The sequence below is a fragment of the Numida meleagris genome, chromosome 6, assembly GCF_002078875.1.
Source record: "Numida meleagris isolate 19003 breed g44 Domestic line chromosome 6, NumMel1.0, whole genome shotgun sequence".
In the NCBI taxonomy this organism is placed as follows: Eukaryota; Metazoa; Chordata; class Aves; order Galliformes; family Numididae; genus Numida; species Numida meleagris.
The window spans coordinates 8,582,095-8,604,696 of record NC_034414.1 but is presented as its reverse complement, the minus strand read 5'-3'; the positions used below and the strand labels follow the sequence as shown (position 1 = coordinate 8,604,696).

General features: G+C 35.2%; 1 long non-coding RNA gene across 10 annotated transcripts in view; it reads left to right on the top strand.

Moving 5' to 3' along the window:
* The window catches only part of LOC110400788, a 264,387-nt gene that overhangs the window by 191,873 nt on the left and 49,912 nt on the right, over positions 1–22,602 (top strand). For all 10 annotated transcript variants that reach the window (XR_002440077.1, XR_002440071.1, XR_002440069.1 and 7 more), the window contains 2 exons: positions 2,656–2,710; positions 12,215–12,315. This is a non-coding gene — a long non-coding RNA (uncharacterized LOC110400788). The remainder of the gene's footprint in view (positions 1–2,655; positions 2,711–12,214; positions 12,316–22,602) is intronic.

Genomic DNA, 22,602 nt, shown 5'->3' with positions numbered 1-22,602 from the left:
GTCATACACTTGAATTCCTAAATTTGAAATTATGCATAGATAGTGAACTGAATCTTGTTTCTTGTTTAAATCTACACCTTATATCAGACACTTGTCTTGCTGGTTACTTTCATGCCTGAAAGGATTTCTCCCTCAATATGTATACAAACAAATTATAGGAAGGTCACTGTTTTCATGAATGATTTTCCCAGTGATTTAAAGCTGTGTGGCTCACAGGTATGTGCTGCTGGTAGTGCTGCTGATACAAGGCAGCAAACATTACTTTTCATGTAGATAAGAAAGGTAGAGATGATTAGATGGTGAAATATTCATGAATATATTTTAATGAAGTTAATTTGTTAAATATTTAGGGGATTTGCTTTATATTAGAAATGCCTAACTTTTTTTAAAAAAATTGTCAACTGTCCCCTAATTATTGATGGTAGAAAGTCGGGAATCTGACTACTCTTAAACTCATCTCAGATTATGTTTCAGCAAAGAAAACACAAGACTTTCTCAATAGGATCATACCAGTGCAGTATCTCTTCAGCATTACTGAGATAATTTGTGCTGCCTTTGACATACAGGCTCCCTTATTTATTGGTAATTCTGTTGATGTAACAGTTCTTATGGTTCAGCTGAATCCCAGGAGATTAAAGGAAACAGCGCAGTTCATGAGAAGCAGCATAAATCTTCCTGTGAAGTACGTTAGGCAAGAGCAACATGGAATCACTGCCAAGTAGAAGAGGACTGGAGAACAATGTTTTTGGTGGTTTTTTTTCTTCCCAACATAAAATATGGTTTCATATTGTACACCTATTTGACCTGACTAGACCTAGAACTTAACTTGGATTCAATTAAGATAATCAAAGAAAATATTGTTTGAGTGCATACTGTCAGGATTCTCATAGTAAAAATGTTTCTATTCTTAGAATAAAAGTAAGAAATGTTCTGGGTCATGTCTGTGATTTAAGAAAGACAAGGAGAACAGCTATTATTCATATGGATTTCATTAATAATTAACAGCAGTATCTGAACTGTAACAAAGAAATAAATCAGTGCACTGAAGCTCTAGCTCAGGACCTGAGCACTCAAAAACTGAAGTGTAGATAACTGTGTGAACTATTAGTTTGATAATTGATAGTGAAGCACTAAGACAGGTTAATGCTCTCATCTGCCAAAAACCTTGAAATTTTCTGAACTGGAAACAGGTGAGAATAAGGATGAATGTACATGTCTCATATCCGGCTTTGACAGGAAATCCCTGAGCCTGATAATGAACTCAACTTTTAAAGATGCTGAGACAGGATGAAAATTTTGTACATGTTTTTAGTGGAGAAAACGCTAAATGTGTTTTAATCAGGTTAAAAAATTGGACAGACCTTTATGTATCAGAACCCATGGGCTTTGAAGCCTCTAAATATATTACCTTTGTCACTGAAACTTTGATCTAGATGTTTTAGAAAACTCTTCTCTGTAGTTAGTTTTGCAGAGAGAAATGTTAGACCTGTAAAGCTGTTATGGACAGCTTTACAGAAATAGAGCAGAAATATTCAAGGTAGACCTAAACTTTAGCAGTCTCAATACTAATGTATCCAGAGAGATATACAAATAGAGAAATTAAAAGTGGAAAACATCTGCTGGGTCACCTGTTCAGCTCTCACAAGACAGAAAATACAAGAAAAGTTATTACTGGTGTAAAGCTTCTGCAACTGTAGTAGAAACAAAAAAATATGTTTGGGATGCAACGCAACTGTAAACAATTTATATTTCTGGGACTTCCATTTGCAAAAGGAAATTGCAATTTAACAGGCATTTTAGATGGAGGGAGACCCTGGTAGACTGCTCCAGCTTGGGGTTGGTGCCAGCATGGATACCGTGAAGAAAATTTTCAAGGCATTTTCTTTTGCACATTGTTCCATATCACCAAGTGATGCCTTCTAGGTGAGGAACTTCGCACACTGTGTAGTTATATGGTACACGATGCAGAATAACACTGTTGGTCTTTATTCCTTTGTAAATACATAGATATGATGAATTACAGGTAAAGTCAACTGATTTTGAGATTGATTATGAGAGCATAACTGTATTTCCCCCTTTCCCTGCCTTCTAAATAGTTTGTTTAAATTTTAATACCTTTGCTGGAGAAATAATTTAAGTGATTTTAAATGCTTCTCAGAGACACTGAGCCCAGATTTCTTCTTTGTAAAGGTTTTAGCCACCGAACTAAAGGGAGGCATAGCATCAAATCTTTGCAAAATGAAGTTAGTCCCAAAATGTTGGAGAAATACATGATTTGGTGCACCAAATCTCCCTTCAGTATGTTTTCATAGTTGGCTGATGGCAACATGCCTCTGCTTGGTATCTGTAGTGACCCTATATATGACACCATATAGTTTTTACTAGTATGCATGAAAATCAGGAGTGTTCTTTGAAGGTTCTGAATTCTACCACTCATAAGGTCTTGCTATCAAACCACAACAAAAAAAATAGGACCTAGGATATATTTATCTCCCATGAAGACTCCTGTTCTAACTTGCATAGAGAGAATGTTTAAATGACCATGTAAAACTGTCTAGATAACTTGATAAACAGATTATCAATAGGATTAAGGATTTACGAATAGGATTAAGTTACTTTATGTGCTTAGTTTCTGTATATTTCTTTATTTTACAGGGGAACAAAACTACAGCTGCTCATCTTTGAGATGATGAGTGACATGACACTTTCAGTAAGTATGCATTTTATTCTGTGAGAACATAAATATCATGTGAGATCTTTTTCTTTTAATGTACGTTCAGAGTTACTTGCTTACACTTAAGTGACTGTATCAATTTATCTGAACACAGTGCACATGTGCTTTGTTTCTGTATTAAAGGTACATCATTTTCTTTTCTAAGCACATTGACATGCCTTTTGGTATTAAAAGGATGCTAGTGATTGGCATCATTAAGTGAACTGCATCACTGCTAGTAACTGGATATCAATCACATACCTGAGATACGTTATTAGTAAGACCCATTAAATGTGCCAGTTTTTTTGTAATTCACTTAAGTAATTCATGGCTTCTGAAGAACTATTAAAGTAGTTGATATAAATACGCTTAGTAATGATAGCAATGGCAAGTTTAAATGCTTTCAAGAAAAACTGCTGATACTAATACTACAGTGATTAGTATTTGTTTGACAGTGCAATGTAAATGTGTCAATTACTAGTTTTATTCTATCTTAATTCTGTTTAAATATCATCTTACCTACCACTAGTATTTCTCAAAAATATTGCAGAAAGCCATTCCTCAGCTTATAAGATTTTGCAACATAGAATACAGAAGTTGCATGATACATAATAAAATCTCTGAAATTCCCACCGCACTCAAATTCTTAGTAAAAGCAGAAAACAAGAAAAAAGGAGATTTTCATTTAAAAATGGGGAAACTGATTCTTGTATTTGAGAGCATACATTAGATTTTTAAAATGATTTTCCTATTAAGCAATTATTTTTGTTTTATCTTAGAGCTAGCAAGAAAATTATCTTTCATTATGCAACTGCAGAAAAACAAACATTTCAGAAAACAGAATTACTACTTTGTATGTGTCTTATCTGTACCAGAAATACATTTTCCCCACCTTAATTTGAATTTAATGAGGTTTGTTATATCACCTCAAACATTTCAAGTTTCTCTTGATCATGATTGGTATGTTTAATTGTATTCTTCAAGGATCAATATGTAGACAATGACTTGAACTTCATAGTTCATGGTGATAGTAACTGTGAAATGTTAATATGAAATATGAATGAAAAAAATGTTCACAAAATTATCCTGAATGTTATAAATACTGGTATTGAGAGGAAACAAAAGATCAGAGTATGAATTGCCAAGATTTATGTTTGTCTGGTCTTCATAGATGGGAAAATATCAGAATTTCACAAAGAAATTATGATGTAAGAATACAAAGATGAATGTGCGTTGTACTGTTGTCTTGAAACATACTTGGTTACTGATACCTAGGTTGTAAAAATATTCCTGATTTTATATAGTTGTACGTGTAATTTTGGCCTGAATTTCTTTAAGGTGTAAGGACTGCTAATCATATTGGTTTTGAACAGATGTTTACATCAGTAGTAGTTTTGAATGTCAGGTCACTTGAATCCCAAATATGTGCAATTAACACTGCCTACAGGCAGAGCTGCGAAGGTAATGCAATTTTCTTAGCTTGCAGTTGTAGAGATTTCCAAGACAACTGATGAAAAATAAGGAACCCATCTGAGTTATTCCTTTAGTAGGCTGGATTGAAGCTTAGATATCTGAGGTTAGAGACCAACATTAGCTGTTGCTTGTCAGAATCTTCTTATCATCTCCAGGTCCTTACGAATAAAATGGAACTGAGAAAAAAAAAGAAGTCACTTATTTAGGTGGACTTACATGAATTTTGACTCTGAAAAAAATCCACATCATCATTTTTGTATATTTAACATGAATAATTCTAGTGAGTTGTTTTGGTGAATAGACACTTTTGAAGGTGTTATGAACTGAAACAGGAAGCCTTGGACATAGTTTTTAAATAAAATATTTTGAAATAAAACATCTAAATATGTATGAATAAGATGGGAGGGATTTCATGTGGATCAGTATTAAGTAGAAAGCATATATTTAAGCTTTGAGAATGTATTTCTGTTTCTGTAATTGCATGGATAAGACTAATTAGGCCTGTTACACAGTTATGTAAATAAATCTGTTCTCAGTGTTATGTAAAGTGTCTGTCTCTGCTATGTGTGGAGACAGTCATGAAAAAGGAAATCTCAGTGTTTCTAATCCAAACTAATTTGGCTGCAGCATCTTCTTCTGGATTAGAAAATGAAACCTATGTGGTGTTCAGTGCCTGGAAAAAGAAAAACAGTAATAGGATGCGGTAGCAACTGTGATCAAGAGCAAAATAAACATCGACTGTTTTTCCATTATCTAACAGTGATAACAGCCATTTCTTAGAGAAAAGAACACAGCAACCCAGCAAGGAAGAAAAATGATAAAAGGAAAAAGAATAATTGTATGAATGAGGGATTCATGATGCAGTAAAAAAGCATAGAATGTTATGAACTGGATAAACAAGTAATATAACTGGCAAACATTTATAAATACTTTTTATTTCCTTGTTTATTCCATAGTTATAGATTTTTACCCATTGCCCAGTAGAAAAAAAATTGAAATGATTTTAAATGATCTTGGAAGGAAGCATTTGCTGTGTTAGCCCTCGGCAACATTGTCTTCTCTCACCACAAGAAAGGAAAGCTGCTGAAGACAAAATAGCAGTAAATTCCTAAGTCATGAGATAATTCTCATCTGCTTTGCCAAAGCATGTGTGGTTAGAATCTAGATTAGAAATTCAGCTGAGGAATCAGATTTAACTCACTGGAGAGTAGTTTATAGTGTGTCTGATTAAACTATAGTGAATCCCAGAGGTGAAGACATTTCTAGAGCTGGAATATCTTGACTGTAAAGATGTACAGACTTGTGGCAATAAATAAATAAAAAAGGAAAAATAAGATGCTGTCCCTTACTTAGGTGAGGGAAACCTTCAGTTCAGATGGTTCATGCTTAATATTGCATATGAACTCAGTTTTCTTGCCCAGAACTCTATATAACATCTGTTGGATGTCCCCAGCTGAAATTCTGGTCTTTCAAGGCATTCAAAAGCCAACTACACTCATTTGCTCTTGGAGAACAGTCTAACACTCAAGTTGTAGCACAGAATTTGTTTTAGTCTATATTCATACATTCTTCTCTGTCTTCAGTGTCTCACTTCGCAGGGGAGGATTTCTCAGATATAATTTTCCTGTCTCTTTGCAGTGACTCAGCAGCACAAAGCAAGCTGAAGAAAATGTAAGGTTGTAACCCACACCATCTTCCGGAGTTGCCCCTTAAATAACAGCTTGAGGGTACTCTGCCTCTTCTGTGGTCCAAAAGTATGCAAAACATCCTGTGGTGCTCCTCTTCTAACTGGGAGATTGCTTTATATTTTTATCTCCATTTAAGTTTTTGCTATGTGGAATAGGAAACAAGTAGAATGTAATTTTATTCTCTAGAGTACAATTACTGAATAGATTGATCAACAGACCTTGCACAGATGAGAAATTTCATTTATGCATCCTCAATCCAATAACCCACACAGAGGGCATTTTCAATATTACGCTATCAACGAGTATCATATCAGTTAGCTGTGTCCCTCAATGTCTTAATGACTAAATACAGTAGAAGTAAAATTCTGTGCCCTTTCCTCCGGAGTCTTTTTCCTCAGGAAAAAAAAAAAAAAAGGGAACACACACTCTGGAACCCCTGTGCGGCAAAGCTGTATGAAGTCCATTGCCTCTTCTTGGTAAGGTCTTACCATCAAACACCTGGAGATGATCTTTGGTTTCTGAAGTGAGAAGTTTCACTGAGTGTGGAGAATTTCTCATCTTCTATTCTGCCGTTCTACTGATATCCCAGAGACATAGCATCGATGTAGCAAACTGTCCTCTGGTTCTTAATTACAAAGATCAACCAATCTATAATTAAAAAAAACAACCACACAGCATTATGACTGATAAGCATCAGACTTTTATTTATATCAGTAAATCAATACAGGGATATTAGATATTTTAATATTAATTTACAAGCAATATATAGAGCCATGCAAAGAAATAACAAACTAAGCAGATTATTTTAAAGTCTGAAAGCTGAATAACTTCTCAGCTTTTGTGATTATTGTTATTGCTGCTATCTTTAAACAAAGTGTAACCTCTGACATCATTTATCATACCTGAGTGAACAAGTCATGAAGCAAGTTTAAGGGGGAGCATAATATAGGAGCCAAAGAAGAGCTGAATACATAGCAGAGCAGTAATTTATTATTTTTATTTATACATTCTGGCAGCAGTGATAAGGAAGTTAAGAATTTGTGTCTGCATAACAGATATTATATAGTTGCGATCACAGAACACTGCCATCACCCTGAAAAAGATACTGGCATTGGAAATGAAATTAGTCAGTTAATTAAATTGAACTTCACTTTGCCAGACAGATATGAAATTATTTTTACAGAGATGCTGTGGGTTGTTTAAACACAGATACCCTCTTTCTTTTGTCAGCCAACAAGTTCTAACTTTGAATCCTAAATGTAGTCTTAGAAACATGCATAGCATGAAAGCATCTGCGCACATCAGTGAGATATCTTTATGAGTAAATGAGTAAGCTTGCTTACTTAGGCCTTTGAACCTTACACTTAAGATTGCCTTCATTAGAGACAGAAGGTTAAAGCTTGGTAAGGAGACACTCTATGGTCTCTGCGTATCTGTAAGTAGTCTGTGACCAAAACGCGGAGTTACCATTTTTAAAAGAAATTTTATCAGGGAGGACAAAATCGATTGAGATGTAAACATCAGGTACTTGAGAAGTCTTCTAACATATAGGATAATGAGCAAAATTCTGTACCAATCAAGTTTTATAGGTGAAGGTGGCTAATACAATGAACATCATCTACCACTTCCTGATTATGTTACATACAGAAGTAGAATAATGTTCTTTCAAAAAAACTCTGCTCTGACAGCATATGTTTTTAGTTGGTCTTTGAATATTTATACATATTCAGGCAAAATGATATGACAACCTGGATGTAGTATCCGCAATATATATATATATATTTATTTTATTTTATTTTTTTTTGTGAGGCAAAGAGACTTATAAAGGAGAACAAAAAGTTTCTAACAAAAACAATATTTGCATATATGAAAAAACAGATATTTAGGTATTGGAAAATAAATAAAATTCCTATTTCCTTTTAAAACTGGATAAAATACGTAAAAACTGCACAAAAAACAATGAGACACTTGATGCCTGTTTCTACTACTCTACAAATAATAGAATGCTGAGAAGTCCAATTAAGTTCAGAGTAGAATTAGCAACTCAGGGTACCTGGGAGATACCATTAACATTCGGGTTTGAAATAGTAATGGGTTTCTAACAGTACCATAATTGTTTATACCAATAATGTTTTTGGTAACAGCACAGTCTAAAGTTCCTTATACTTTCCTTATTTATAATGGCATTACATAGCCACGTGCTTTGTAAGCGCACTGAAATGAGAATGAAGTCAAAGAGCTTAAAAGCTATCATCTGTGCATAGTTCACTAATAATTCACATAACTGAATACAGTTGAGTATATTTTTTAATAGTCTTAATGACGGAAGTCAAGGAATTAATACCATGTTATTTTCAACATGTCTAATTAAATTATTTTTCTAATCCTTTATCTTAATTCACCAGATTAAAAACTGCATTGCACTTCACATGCAAAGGTTGTCGAGAGAAATCTTAGTCATATCTCTGAGAAAACAGGTCACTGTAGATGGCCACAAATACAGAACGAGGTGCAAGGAGACCGACACAGTTAAAAAGAAGATACTAACATTGCTACAGACATGTTTTGTTTTCTCAAATAGCAATTAGTTTGCATGTAGTGTAGAAGGATATGGATATTATCCAGTAAAATATTTATAAGGTTTTTTATGTAGAAATCTATGCACATAGCTCTGTGTTTTACGCATGTGGAAGTTCAAGACTATCAGTTATCTCATTCTTAACTAAAACAGCTGTAGGTCCTATGAATGCACAAATGTAGTCCAGGGACTTTGCTCAAGTTTCTCTTTTGCTTCAGTCTCCTACTGCAGTACAAATTCTCAGAGCATACAACAGCATTGGCTTCTTCACAGGCTGCTCTGTAATTTTTTTCTGCTAGAAGAGTCTGCCAGATGGACTAGCACCCAAAGATGTTGAACATCTTGTGCTTGGTCCCAGTGAATGGACTTTCTTACACAATAATAATGCTGACAGGCATTATTCTGAGCACAACTGAGCACGGAAAAAAAAAATTAAAAAAAGAACAGTAACTTTCAAATTAATGGGTTTTTATTTTTTTTAGGCCTGGGATAGAACAGTGACATTAGAAAAGACTGAAAATAAATTTTAGTTGGAATGTGTACATCTGAAATTTATTTACTATAAGTGTTTGAAGCAAGCCGTCATATTGCTCTGTATTACAGTTAGCCTGAAAATCCATATAGATGTTGCAAAGGGTTTAATTTGTCAGAACATACAAGAAAAAGATGACATCTTGGCAACAAAATGTCAAAGTGCTATATAACATTAAGACTTTGTGAGATTTTACTGTAGCCTCAGAATGCTAGAGATACTGAATTTAAGAAATTTTCATAATAGTCCCCACCCTGTAGTTATTTCCTACTTCCACAACTTCTTTATTTTTTGTCAGTGAAAATGCTTCATTGTAAATGCCTTATCACAAGAGGAAACAAAGACTGTAAACACATATATCTTAGAACCTAACTATGGAATATACAGTTTTCCCCCTAAGGCAGCAGCGTAATATAAAAGGCCATGCAACATCTTGTATGAATATTTAGAGAAATTTGACAAAGGCTGCTAGCAACAAATAAATTTATTTAAAAGAGAGAGAGAGAGAGAGAAGTTAGCCTTATTAGAAGGCAAGTTCTGCTGACTAATATGATAGAGAACTATTTGGCAGAAAACATAGCATGGGAGTAATTTCACTAGAACCAACAGAAGTTTTCTTTTATAAACTTGGGTTGATTTTTGTCCTCTAATATTTAATGCCCACAGATTAAGTGCTAAGGAGAGCTTACTGCTCTCTCAGAGAAAAAGTGTCTAAGGAGCTTACATTCAGCAAAAGAACTTTGAACTTCTTCAGCTATGGCTATGAATAGAGTTATGCAACACCATAACATCTGGCATCCTCTTAAAAATTTCTTCTGAAGAGACTAGTGACATGAAGCTTTGAGTGGGATTTAAAAAAAAAAAAATCTACCTGTAAAGACAGAGAGTGTCATTCATGTGGAGTAGAAAATATTACAAACAACAAATGTAATGCTTTTCCCAGAATAATGAGAGAGACAAATGTAGAACAGTAATAAAATAAAACAAAACCTGAATTATAGTCTTTGTTCTCTTTGCTATCCATCCCTCTTTCTCAAGGAGTCTCACAATTTTACAAGGCCATTTGACCCACTGTTCACCTGCTCAGTATGCATTTGTTTTTGCTTAATGTTTTTTTTTTCAGGTAATGTTTTATGCAGTTTAAATGCATGTTTCCTCCTTGAATTTCTTTTCATGCACCTGTTGTACTAGGGAAAATATACACAAAAACTTGATGGCAGCACAACTGAGGAGGTTGCATAGATGTTAGGGTTCTGTCTAGAGCATTAATATGTTAGTATGTTTAGAATGAACAAGGAAAACAAATACAGGAAATTATGTCAAATGAGAAATTATGTCATTAGAGCTGAACACATCTCACATTTACTGAATAAATAGATTTAACAGTTTTTGGATGTCCTTGTTTTTATTTCTTTTCAAACTTTCTGTTAAACTAAGATTAAAATATGCACATGGAAACTTGCTTCTTTCAGGTCCACATGAAATTGCTTTCTATCTCATGGGCTGCTTGATATTCTGATAAAAACATAGGACAGATATAGAATGTTTTCATTTTGAACATCATCAATCAGTCTTACAGTGACAAACAGCGTCTGTCTGTCTAAATACTGTAACACATTAATCTTGCCTTAGCTTTACATTGCACTAAATCTTTGCTGTCCTGCACACTGCACTTACACCAATAGATCATCATCTGGTCATTTTGCCAACCAAACAGCCCTCTGCCTCTTACTTCCTTGTCAATCTGAGAGTTAATTACACTATTGCATTTGTTACATTTGTAGTACTTGGGCCTCATGAAAACTCAGAGGCGAAAGGAAAGCTGCCCCTTATGTTCTGAAAGGAGAGACTGCACAAATGTAACCACGCTCAAGTCAGTACCCACTGTTTTGTTCTATGGGAGTTCTGATACAAGTCACACTGCTAAACAGTACAGGTACTTAAAGAAATACAGCTAAAATACTATGTATAAACCAGGGCCACCTTCTGAACATTTTTTTTTTACTACAGGTATCAGAAAACATTAAGTAATCTTGAAAATAGTTTCCCAGGAAAATCATCACTTAGAGATACAAGATAAAAAAAACAAAGTTACATTCAGTATTTTTTTAATATTCAGTTACACCACTATATTTTGACTTCAGTCCTAAATTAAAAACAAAACAAACAACAAAAACAACAACAATCTCTGCCCCCCCCCCCCCCCCCCCCCCAATATTTTGTTCTTATATGGTTTTTAAGAGTTTCAGGGTGAGCAATAGTACTTAGGAACTAAAGCAATTCTATTCATAAAGAACACATTCTTGCTTTATACTGTCTTGTAGCTTCAGACTCTAATGAGTCTGACCTTCATACTTGTATTTTTTCTTTTCAGTAAATCTAGCAAAAGGGAACACAAGTCGCTAATGGGTTTACTGTCCTGACCTACCCACTTAAATTTGGAAGTTGCCAGATTCTTAAAAGCAAGCAATGAGTTCTTTGCTGAAGAAAACACAAGGAAAAAAGCAATCAGTCTCCTCAAAGAAACATGTCTGTAGGAAAACTTATACTACAGTATCTAAACACAGGAATACTTTCCCAATAAACTTTTCTTTTTATAGTAAAACGGTTCAGATCAGCAACCTGAATTGCAAACCACAAAGATGTCCAAAGCAATGAGGTAGGGGTAGGAAGGAGAGTTGAGCACATTGCAGGTGTAAGGAGTTAGATATGATGACAGGCAGCTGGGTTGTGGCTGCCAGCATGAATAGCAGCAGGAGCTAGTGATGGCCATGGAGGACAGAGAACAGTAGATGTGTGTTAGAACAAAAAAGGTGTAGTACAAGGGTAGGAAAATAAGTTGTTGACTGACATTTGACAAAGGACTCATTTGTCTTTGTAACTGCTAGTGTAACGTAATACCCTCTAGTCTTGAGTTATTGTAAATCTTAGTTGTTCTGAAAGGAAAAGGGGACTGAGTGGTCTCTAGAAATCAAGACCTACTGCTCTGGGAACAAGGCAGCAGAATTTGCACGATCGTAAACATTCTCCCATCTGCTCTTTGACAGAGACACGTATAGAAAGGTGAGTGATTCAAAGGCAATGAAACAGTTTCTTAGGAGCCCTTTTCATTAGTGTAATGTGATTATGTGTACTTTTCTGGTTGTAGAATTTTTTTTTCCCTTTCCTTGGTCTCATATTTAAAGGTGTGTTTTTTATTGAGTACCGAGCGGTGGTCGCTTTGTTTGTAGGTGCTGCTGGTTGCATTTGGTTTTCTTCTATTGCAAGTTGGGACCCTGATAAGTTACTGAGAAATCCTTACTTTACAAGAAGATTGAAGAGAAACAAAAAGGTTAGTGACTTTAATCCATGTCTGTTTTTTTTACCTGTGATTGACTGTTTTTCAGATGTTGTCTTTATAGTTCTAGTAGTGTCAGCATGCACCATGACTGAATTATTTTTCTTAACTCATGTCATAATTAATAATATTCATACCTAAAAATCATAGTTTGTTGAGATAATTTAGAAAACATGTTAGTACTGGATAAAGTAGACATTGTGTCAAATTAAAAAAAAAAAATTGTCCACCTGTTGCATATACAAAGACAAAAAAAAAAAGCTGTTTTTATTGTTTTGCTCTTGGTAAACTTCTGAAACTGCTTATTAAATTACTGCTCGGATAACAAATTAGAAACAAATATAACAAATTATAGAGATCTATGACTGATATTAACAGGACGGTGACCCTCTTACTCATGGTTGTAGTTGTCTCATTCTAGATGAGAGGATGGTATGTTGGCTATTAGCTATTGAGATTGTTTCCTGAGTTTATGATAAGTAGCTTTCTGAAGTTTTTTTTGTTGCTCTTCTAAGTTCTACATCTATGGTAATGGCAAGGTTGACAAGATAATGACAAGGTTCACGCAGGGCAAAGATTATTTAATCTTCGTAGATGTACAGCTGCTTGTCACTAGTGGGCTTGTGATGTTGATACTGTTATTTTGTACTAGAGGTGAAAGCTTAGTTTAGGATCTAGTTAAAGAGTTAGTTTAAAAGTAATGAAATACTTCTGCAGTAAAACATGGAGATTTCAGCTATGTAAAAATGTGTGTGTAAAACTGTGTCACAATGGTATATTGTTGCTTCTTTGTGTCTATGGTGCAATAAATTTTGAAACTAGAAGTAGCTATTATTAAGATGAAATAAGTGAGATCCTTTATTGGAGATGAGTGATACTTCATTCCGCTGCTACATATTCAATTAACCATTGACAACCTTGCCCCAGGGTGCCTAATTAAGGTTTTGAACTGACAAAAATGAAGTGTAGACTCTATCACAATGTGTTTTCACATTCATGTATGTGACTGACTGAGTCAAACTACAGAAGAAAGGAGGTGAACTCGTCACTCACATTCTGGGGGTTTAATTTATTTTGCATAACATCTGTGTGACATGCTATAACTCATTTGTTTGGCATTTTTTGTCTCAGCTGAACAAGAGTTTGTATGTAGTCATAAAAACATGTAAAAAAACCCAAAACATTGTTTAGGCTGCTTTGAAGATGGACTTAAAAATCATGGTAATACATCTCCCTGAACAGATTAAAAACTGAAACTTATTACTCTTACTTTTTAGCTTGATTATAGAAGACTAAAAAGTTGTTCTAGTTTCAGTTTATGGCAATAAGTATATGGGACCTATACAGCAGTTATTTGTTAAATATATACATTTTTGTGGAAGCCAAGTTATATTAGAAACATATGGTCTGTTTGAAATAACCCAGCAATATATCTAGATGAAACAACCACTGCAAATTTTCCAAGTTTCCGGCTTTAGGAAGTCCAAGATGTTCCACTGTAGTAGAATGGATCTGATATTGCAGGCATAGACATCTCAGTGAAAACAGACGTGGTTTATCCAATTGTTCTATGTTACAGTCTCCTGATGTAGCTCATGGGGCTGTTCATTGGCTTGTCACTGACACTACTCATAAAGGAAAGGGTACGTTTCAGTATGAGATTTTTTTTCATCAGGCTATCATTGCTTTCTGGAGACAAAGACTGAACAAACTTGGCAGCCTCTTTCTAGTTGGCTGTTAAAGGATGTGTGATCCTGTTTACTCTTAATTTCAGTACATGCCCGCTTATCCACTTACATTCTCTTCTTTCACAGGCTTCCCCTATCTTTCCCATGCAAAACTATATATGTTTTTCTGTATTTTCTGGATAATAGAAAACATATAGGAATGTGGTGAAATTGAGTTGTGTGAGAATTCTAATTTCATTCTTGAGTACCTCTTTGATATGAACTTGAAAGCTTGCCTGCTCTAACATTTAGAAGGTGAAGTTACAATAAAACATCCTCATTGATGTTGAGTTAGGGTCTCTGACTTGCTCTGATTAAGAGTTAAATATTTCAGAAATGTAAATTTTTTTCTGACAATTCTCTGGACAATTTAATGTCCAGCTTTAACAATTATACTTTTTTTTTTTTTTTTTTGTGGAATACTGTGATGTTTGTTAAAGACTGAGACCTCTACATAATTCTTGTAGTCAACTGCAGCTCTCATTTATAGGACTATTTATATTTTGCATACGGAATAAGACTGAAGTTGATAATGGTCTCAGGGAGTTGAACTGCATAGCCTCTGACTTGTGTACTGTCCACTCTGTGAAACTAAAGAGTACAGGGTCCTGTGAGACAAATTCTGATATATGTGCACGGTTACATCCCTTTCTCAATAGTAATCTTTGTAATTTCCAGACCTTTTAATAGTTTACTTTGCATCCTGAAGTATCACTTTGTGTATTTGTTATAGGAAAAATATCTTTTCTCATACTGGAAGATTAAGGCTCACGAATCTGTCATATGCAATGATAGGAGTATTCCATCCTGAACTAGTATGCGAATCCTGTGAGAGGAATGCCCTAGTGTAGTTTAATGTATGTAATGTTCAGAGCCATTTTATAATTAGGAAGATGAACAGCTATGAGACATCCTTGTTTGTGAATCACTGGCATCATGGAATGTAGAATAAAAATCACAGAATGGTTGGAGTGGAAGGGGCCTCTAGAGGCCAGCTGGCCAAACTCCCTGCTCAAGCATGGATACCCAGAGCAGGCTGCCCAGGAACCACATACAAGTGGCTTTTGAACATCTCCAAAGAGAAGACTCCGCAAGCTCTCTGGGCAATCTGTGTCAGTGCTCTGTCACCTGCACAGTAAAGAAGTGCTTCTTGACAGAATATTTTTTGATATAGTTTGTGCCCATTAATTCTTGCCCCAGCACTGGACATAACTGGAAAAAAGCCTGGCCCTGTTCTCTTTGTACTCTCCCTTGAGGTATTTGTACACATTGATAAGCTTCCCCTTGAGCCTCCTCTTCTCCAGGTTGACCAGTCTCAGCTCTCTCAGCCTCTCTTTGTAGATGATGTGCTGCAAGCCCTTTGTCATCTTAGTGGCCTTCTGCTGTGCAGTTTTCAGTAGGTCTATGGCATAATAGGGTTAATGTCCGTAATAGAGGTAAAAGTAGCAGAGGTAGAGTTCTAATCTTCTTACACTGTATTTTCAAACTTGGTAAACCTCAATGAAAAGCTTGCTTATAATTAAATGCTACATCCTGGATTTTCCTACTGTCTTTTTTTTATTATTGTTATTCCAGATGCCTACCTATAAAGTAGTTAGATTTATTTGTATGTCACTTCAAAAGCTGGGCAACAAAAAATGATTCAGTTGTTCAAGTTTGGAAAACTACTTAGGCACTTCTTTGTATTTCTTTTTCTCTTTCTCAATGAGATTATGTTCTGATAGTGAAGATGTTCATTAAAAAAAAAATCAATATTTGTGTTAAATAGTAGTGCTTGAACTCTTAACAAAATCTTCAAATGAATCCATATAACCACTTCCTTTAGGTTAAATTAAAAAAGAAAAAAAAACCTATGCCACCACCAGAACCAAAACAAACAAACAAAAAGCAAAGACAACTGTCAGTGTCAGGTACTACTAATATAAGTTTTAGTTAATTGTTATATCAATACATTCTTTTGAAGCCTTGAAGGGGATAGACACTATGATCTCACTTAACAACTTAAGATTAATTTCAGTGCTGAAAGCTTTATAATTTTCCTGGTGAATACATAACATTTCTAGTAAAGCTACAGTATGTTTTCTAAAACAAAGAATATGACTTATCAGTGGAGTGGGTCTCACTGTTGAAGTGTTAAGAGTTTATGTACTACTTAAACAACATTACAAAACTTATTTTATTGAAGGCAGGTTACAGTTGTCTTTGTAGTTCTGAGAAAGCGTCAGTTCTCCTTTGCTGAATAATGACATTAGGGATTTTTTTCTGTGCTACTCATGTGGGACTTCCTTTAGGAGATTTCTTATATCTGAAAACAAGTAGTATTACAAATCTGCAGAACAGAGTACAAGCAGACTTCTTGAAAATATGCTGACTGTGTGGTTTTTAAACTCTTGATTTGTCTGTGCGCCTGGAAAAATACCCGAGATCAGTCAAAAAATGCATCCCTCAAAGGAAGAAGAGTTTTTGCACCTGAGTTGAAGTAGAGGAAGTAGGAAGGCAGACAGTGACTGTCACGCACTCATGCAAGTCACTATTTCACTTCAGATTAACATTGCCTTTTTTCTTAAGTATTAGAAAAATTCCATTTTTCCAGAAGACATATTTTTGTTTGCCTAACAGTTACAGTTTGAATGCAAGAACTATCTTCAAAAACTCTAGTTCACTTATTGTGTAGCAGAAGAGATGCTTGTGCCCTTTTGGGCATCAAAGTCTGAGTTTGTGTTGATGTATAGAAAATTAAATATTTCAATGGGGAAAAAAATGAAAAAATACGGATAGATCAATTTAAAATAACTTTGAGGCATTTCTTTAAAAGATCTATTTATTAGAGCATAAAGCATGTCATTAGCAGTATGTAACTGCAAGTGGAAACAGCTCTGCAGAAGCACAGTAATAGAGAAGTGATAGGAATTAAAATGGGTAAAGAACTGCCATCAGTCCTTTTAGAAGAGTGAGGAAAAAACTGATACATTCAAAGCTGTGAGGGGAATATGGAAAAGGTGCAGCACTCCTGAAGAGGGAAAAATGTTCTCAAGAGTGTATTTTGACATACTTTATTAGGCTTCTAGCTCAGAATCGAGAGGGATATCTGTTATTATATAATTCAGCAAATCTCTGTGTATGTGTGTCTGAAGCCATGAAGTATTTGGATGAAATGTTAATGTCAGTTAGTGGCACTGAAAGGACCATTCAAAAATTTCAACAAAATCTGTGTCCCTTAGATCCAGAATTCAATTCAGCTGAATTTTGAAAATGGCTTCCTTGTTTAAATGGAGAAACCGACTTTCAGTGCCAAGTTCCTTAGACGTTCCAGACCATTGAAGTCATGCAACTGTAAAATTTTATGTGTGATAGAATGAGAAGGATGAATAATGTAAGAGAGCAATGCTTACAAAAGTGATCAAAGATACTATTCTTTGCATTTTATATTTTGCATTCAAGAATTAAACTGATATGACTCACTGATTGCATGTAACTCCAGTGCAAACCTGAGCACAGAAATGGATGTTACAGCTGTGGGCTTGTTTGCTTGTCCGTCGGCTTTTTTTTTTTTTTTTTTTTTTTTAATAGCTGGGGGAAATTGAGGTTAAAAGGATGGAGGAGAGGATATTCGGATTACCTACTTTAATAAGTAGTTCAAATAATAAGCCCAGGCTATGCTATTTTGGCAGGATGACTTCCATGTTGTTCACTTTTATCTACCCCTCATGCTGCAAGGCTGCTGCATTTTGATGTAGATGCCACCGTATTCATAAAGCTGGAGAAAGACCTCATGCTCCAGCGTTATAGAATTGCTGGATTAGAGTGGAAAGACTGAAGTATCTTTATCATCTGATCCGTCAGCTACTGGTCTTCCACTCTAAAACTCTTCTGAGCAAAATTTGAATACATATAATCCATACTACATTGGTTAATATGTATAATGTCTGTAGTACTGCTAAAATGGCAAAGTTCTATTTAACTTCCCCTTTAACGACTGATTATACTTTTTTGTGCTATCAGTATGATAGCACAAAATGGAAGAAGTGCAGCTGTGAATTCTTGTCATCATTCTCCAAGTGCTATGAGGGGATCACAGAATGAGAGGGGTTGGAAGTTAGGCCTCTGGAGATCTAGCCCAACACCTCTGCTAAAGCAGGTTCCCTAGAGTAGATTGTGGAGGAAAGTGTCCAGGTGGAGTTATTAGAATATCTGTATCCAGAGAAGGAGACTCCACCACCTTTCTGGGCAGCCTCTTCCAGAGCACTTTCACCCTCACAGTAAGGAAATTTTTCATGTTTGTATGGAACTTCCTATATTCTAGTTTGTGCCCATTGCCCCTCGTTCTGTTGTTGGGCACTGCAGAAACATCCCTGGCCCCATCCTCTTCACACTTGCCATTTAGGTATTTATAATATCTCCTCTCAGCCTTCTCCTCTCTAGGCTGAAAAGCCCCAGACTTTCCTTATAAGGAAGGTGCTCCAGGCTCCTCATCATCTTTGTGGCCCTCTACTGGAGTCTCTCGAGAAGTTCCCTGTCGTTCTTGAACTGAGAAGCCCAGAACAGGACACAGCACTCCAGATGTGTCCTCACCAGAGCAGACTAAAGGGGGAGGATCACCTCCCTTGACCTACTGGCCATGCTCTTTTTAATGCACCCCACAATATCACTGTCCTTCTTGGCCACAGGGGCACGCTGCTGGCTCACGGCCACCTGTTGTCCACCAGGACTCCCAGGTCCTTCTCTGCAGAGCTCCTCTCCAGCAGGTCAACCCTAACCTGTACTGATTGATGCACGTGGTTATTGCTCTCCATGAGTCTATGCTTGTGGCTGTACACTTGCCCTTGTTGAATCTCATAAGTACTTCAGCACCCCATTAGAAAAAAAAACACACATTGTTATTAGAAACTCTTCCTGAAGAATAGCCCTGCCTTGTTTCTTTGTTGATGAGCTCTAACTGCCTACCACAAATTTTGATTTAGAATTTTTCTAGTATTTGTTTGGATAGGATGAATACAAGGTGGATTTGGAGGTGAAATCCTAATTGGAGTATTTCCTGATTTGAAATCAATAAAAACCAATATAAGTCCTTTTGTTCTTTTACTTTTTTTTTAAACTATAGCAGATTATTGAGGTAATTGTCTGTTGAAAATATTCACTTAAAATGTCTAAGAACTGGTATTACCATGCAGTAAAGAATAGGTTGAATGCTATATATATCATATAATATATATATAGCAGTCAACCTGTTCTTGCTGATGTATGCTTTGCCCATCTTCTAAATGCCTTTACTGCATGGTATACCAGTCCTTATTCTCAGACATTTTAAGTGAATATTTATATATATAAATGTATATATTTTAGTAGTGTTGACCATATCAATAAATCCAATATATTCACAGATTGTGGCATGAATTTCCCTAGAATATTTTTAAATCCAAGTGAATAACAAAAACAACATTGTTACAGTAGTAATGGGAATTTTGCGGATTTGTACAGTTGCCAAGTAATTGAAATACTTGATATTGAGAAGTACCAGTAACATTACTTAATCTTTTCTTCAAGAACTATAGTTGTCTACTGGAAATATTTGAGAAGCCTTCTATTTCTACTATTGGACATCTGTGCTTTTTTTTTTTTTTCCTCTTGTATGCTCTTTTAATATTGCTATTTTGTATTGGTGGAGAAATTTATACAAAAGGAAAACTTGTATTTCTGAATCAGTGTCTTCCTTTTTTCTTGGAAATCCTTATTCTTTTGTCAAATATTAATTTGAAATAATTAAGACATTTATTTCAGATAAATAACATAATATCTCAAAGGCTCAACGATGTCCTTTCAATTAACTGGATCAGAGTCTTCACCGTTCAAAATAGTGTATCAGATTATTTTTCAAAGAGCATGTCTTTCAGAGGTCAGTGCTCAGAGCTTAGCTTAAAATGTTTTAGTTAATACATGCAGGTACCACGATGTTATGCGCACACAAGATATAGTGCTTTAATTTTGTATTTGTACTTGTTCTAAAGACTTTTGAAGAGCTTATGTTTTCCTTTCCTTTTAAGTTAATATAATAAGGGATACGAATAGGAAATAAAACAGGGAACGATTGTTATCCATTACTCACTCTGAAATGGCAAGAAATCTTGAAATAAACTCTTCAGCTGCTGTGCCTTATTGCTGATAGAAGGATTAAATTTATATTTTTTTAAGAATTCAGCTTATGGTAAAAACATAGAGAAGTTTCTGTGAAGTATAGAATTCTATATAGATAAGAATTCCAAAACAGACTGTAGTTATATTTAGATGCCACTGTCTAGAGGCTGATTTTGTATGAGGAAATAGAGTGAAAATGGTATGCTCTTACTGTACTTAAATAAAGAGGTGGCCCTAATTAAATAATGGGCACTTGGTGCCTTCAGCAGCCCTATATCATCTTACATTGAAGGCTGGGATTTAAGGAGTAGAACACACTGTCAAACTTCAAGTAAATATGCTTTTATTTATTTATTTATTTGGAAGAATGCTTTTCTCTTCTGAGTTTTACTAGACCTGTGTTTAAACTTCTGTGTCAAAGAGCTGAGGACTTGGAAGCCATTAGTGTAAGCATGCACAGTTTAACTCCTTGCAAGAATGTGCAAGGAGTAATGGAGCAAAAGAAGGAAGATGTTGAGAGAATTAGCTCTTTTCAATTTGATTGACAATGTAGATACTGGGACCTGACTTTGCTTTAAGTTTCCCATGGAGAGATCATCAGAAAACTCTGAAAAGCAACAACATCAGAGTTCTTGCTCCAAGCAGCTAAGAATTACGTTGTGTCTGATGTGAGAACATAAAAAGGAAAATGTGATGGGGAGGGGTGGAAGGGGAAAGCTGCTTCATCTACCTTATCCTGCTTCTTTCCCTTTCCTCTTTACTTTCTAAATAATATTTATGATCTAATCTCTCAGTCACTTGAAAAAAAGGTGAATTTTGCTGAGAGTGAATGGATCCAAAGCTCTCTCTTATCTCCCTTGTTTCTCAATAATATCTAGATATGAATAGCTTGGCCCTTAAATTTTAGCGCTGCCACAGGGATTTTGTGTTGTTGTTGCTGTTAGCTACAGCCAGCTCAACTGGGCTGTTGGTATTCTGAATTTGACAGTGCATTCAGAGCAGCAAATGATGCTCCCACTATCAGCAGCAGCAGGTTTTCTGAGTAGTCAGATTAAAAGTAAAAGGACTGCTAAATATGGTGTTAGACTTGAGGGTTTTCTCCCTTGAGCTGTTTCTGCAATGGTACAAGTATATCAAATAGAGCTAAACTGCTAACTAAGGTTCAAGTGCTGCAGGCTGTCATATCTATTTTAATAAATGTTTGAAGCTGCCTTAGAACAAGGTGTCTACCTTCTGTGTCAACCAGAACATAAGACAATTCATAGATAACATATTCTTTGATCTAGTTTTGTTTAGAAATGATATTCTAAAACTGAAATACTTTGTGCACTATGCTTTTCTTTAAATTAGAGCTTTTAGAAAGCATTATGATTCTACTGAAGCAATTTTGAGTACCTTGGTCCATTTGCGAGGTGGGAAGCTAGAGGAAATGTTAGGAATGATTTGAAACAGCTGTAAATTTATTTGTGACCTACTTATATCTAAGTAATCATTACTAAGTAATAAATACTAACTTTTTACTAAGGTGCAAGTAGTAAGTCTTGACTAGTAACAATCTATGGAATCTACAGCTTTTCTAAACTAAATGTATTTAATGAATTATCATTCTTTTCAGAGCTGTCACTAAGTTAGAGGAAAATGTCCTGAATGCTTTATCATGCCACTAAATCCACACATCTTTTAGATTCTAAGCGTAAACCATGTTGTTTTCTTAGTTATTTTCTATGTTCACCATAGCATATGTTGATATTCACAAGGAGAACAAAAATCCGTCTTAATTCATCTCTTAATGTTGCAGTGTCATGTAAGAGTGCCAGCAAGAAATGTGAAGCCATCAGGCGCTGCAGGTTGTATGGTCAATACTCTGAATCCAATCTCTGAAAGTACTAGAAGGAAGGACAAGTAGCTGGACAATTCCTAAAGCATTAAAATACGTATATCAAAAACAAACAAAAACACCACCCCACAAAAAATAAATGAAAAAAAAAATAGATATTATGATGAGACATAAGAAAATATTTTTGAACTGTTTTCATTTTCACTCTCAATACTAATAAAACCTCACATCTTAATATGAAGGAGCACTGCTTAGATATCCTGCAGTTATTTTAAAACTGTGGTATGTTTTAAATACTTAACAAATAAAAAGGCAAACAGCTGTGTGGGTGGTAAGTTTCAGAGGAGAAATATGATGTAAGGGGTTGTTTTTTTCTGAAGCTCAGTGTCAAATATACGAAAGTAGGTTTTAAATCATGATATAGCAGAAGTGAGGTACTTGGATGCTTCATAATAGGATATGTGAAATTGGTTTTGTAAAACCTTGTGATCCAAGTACATCGCATTTATTGAAGTAGGTATTCTTGTGCATTCCCACATCCATGGTGATATTGACCGCTTAATCATTTTGGAAAGACTAGATTTT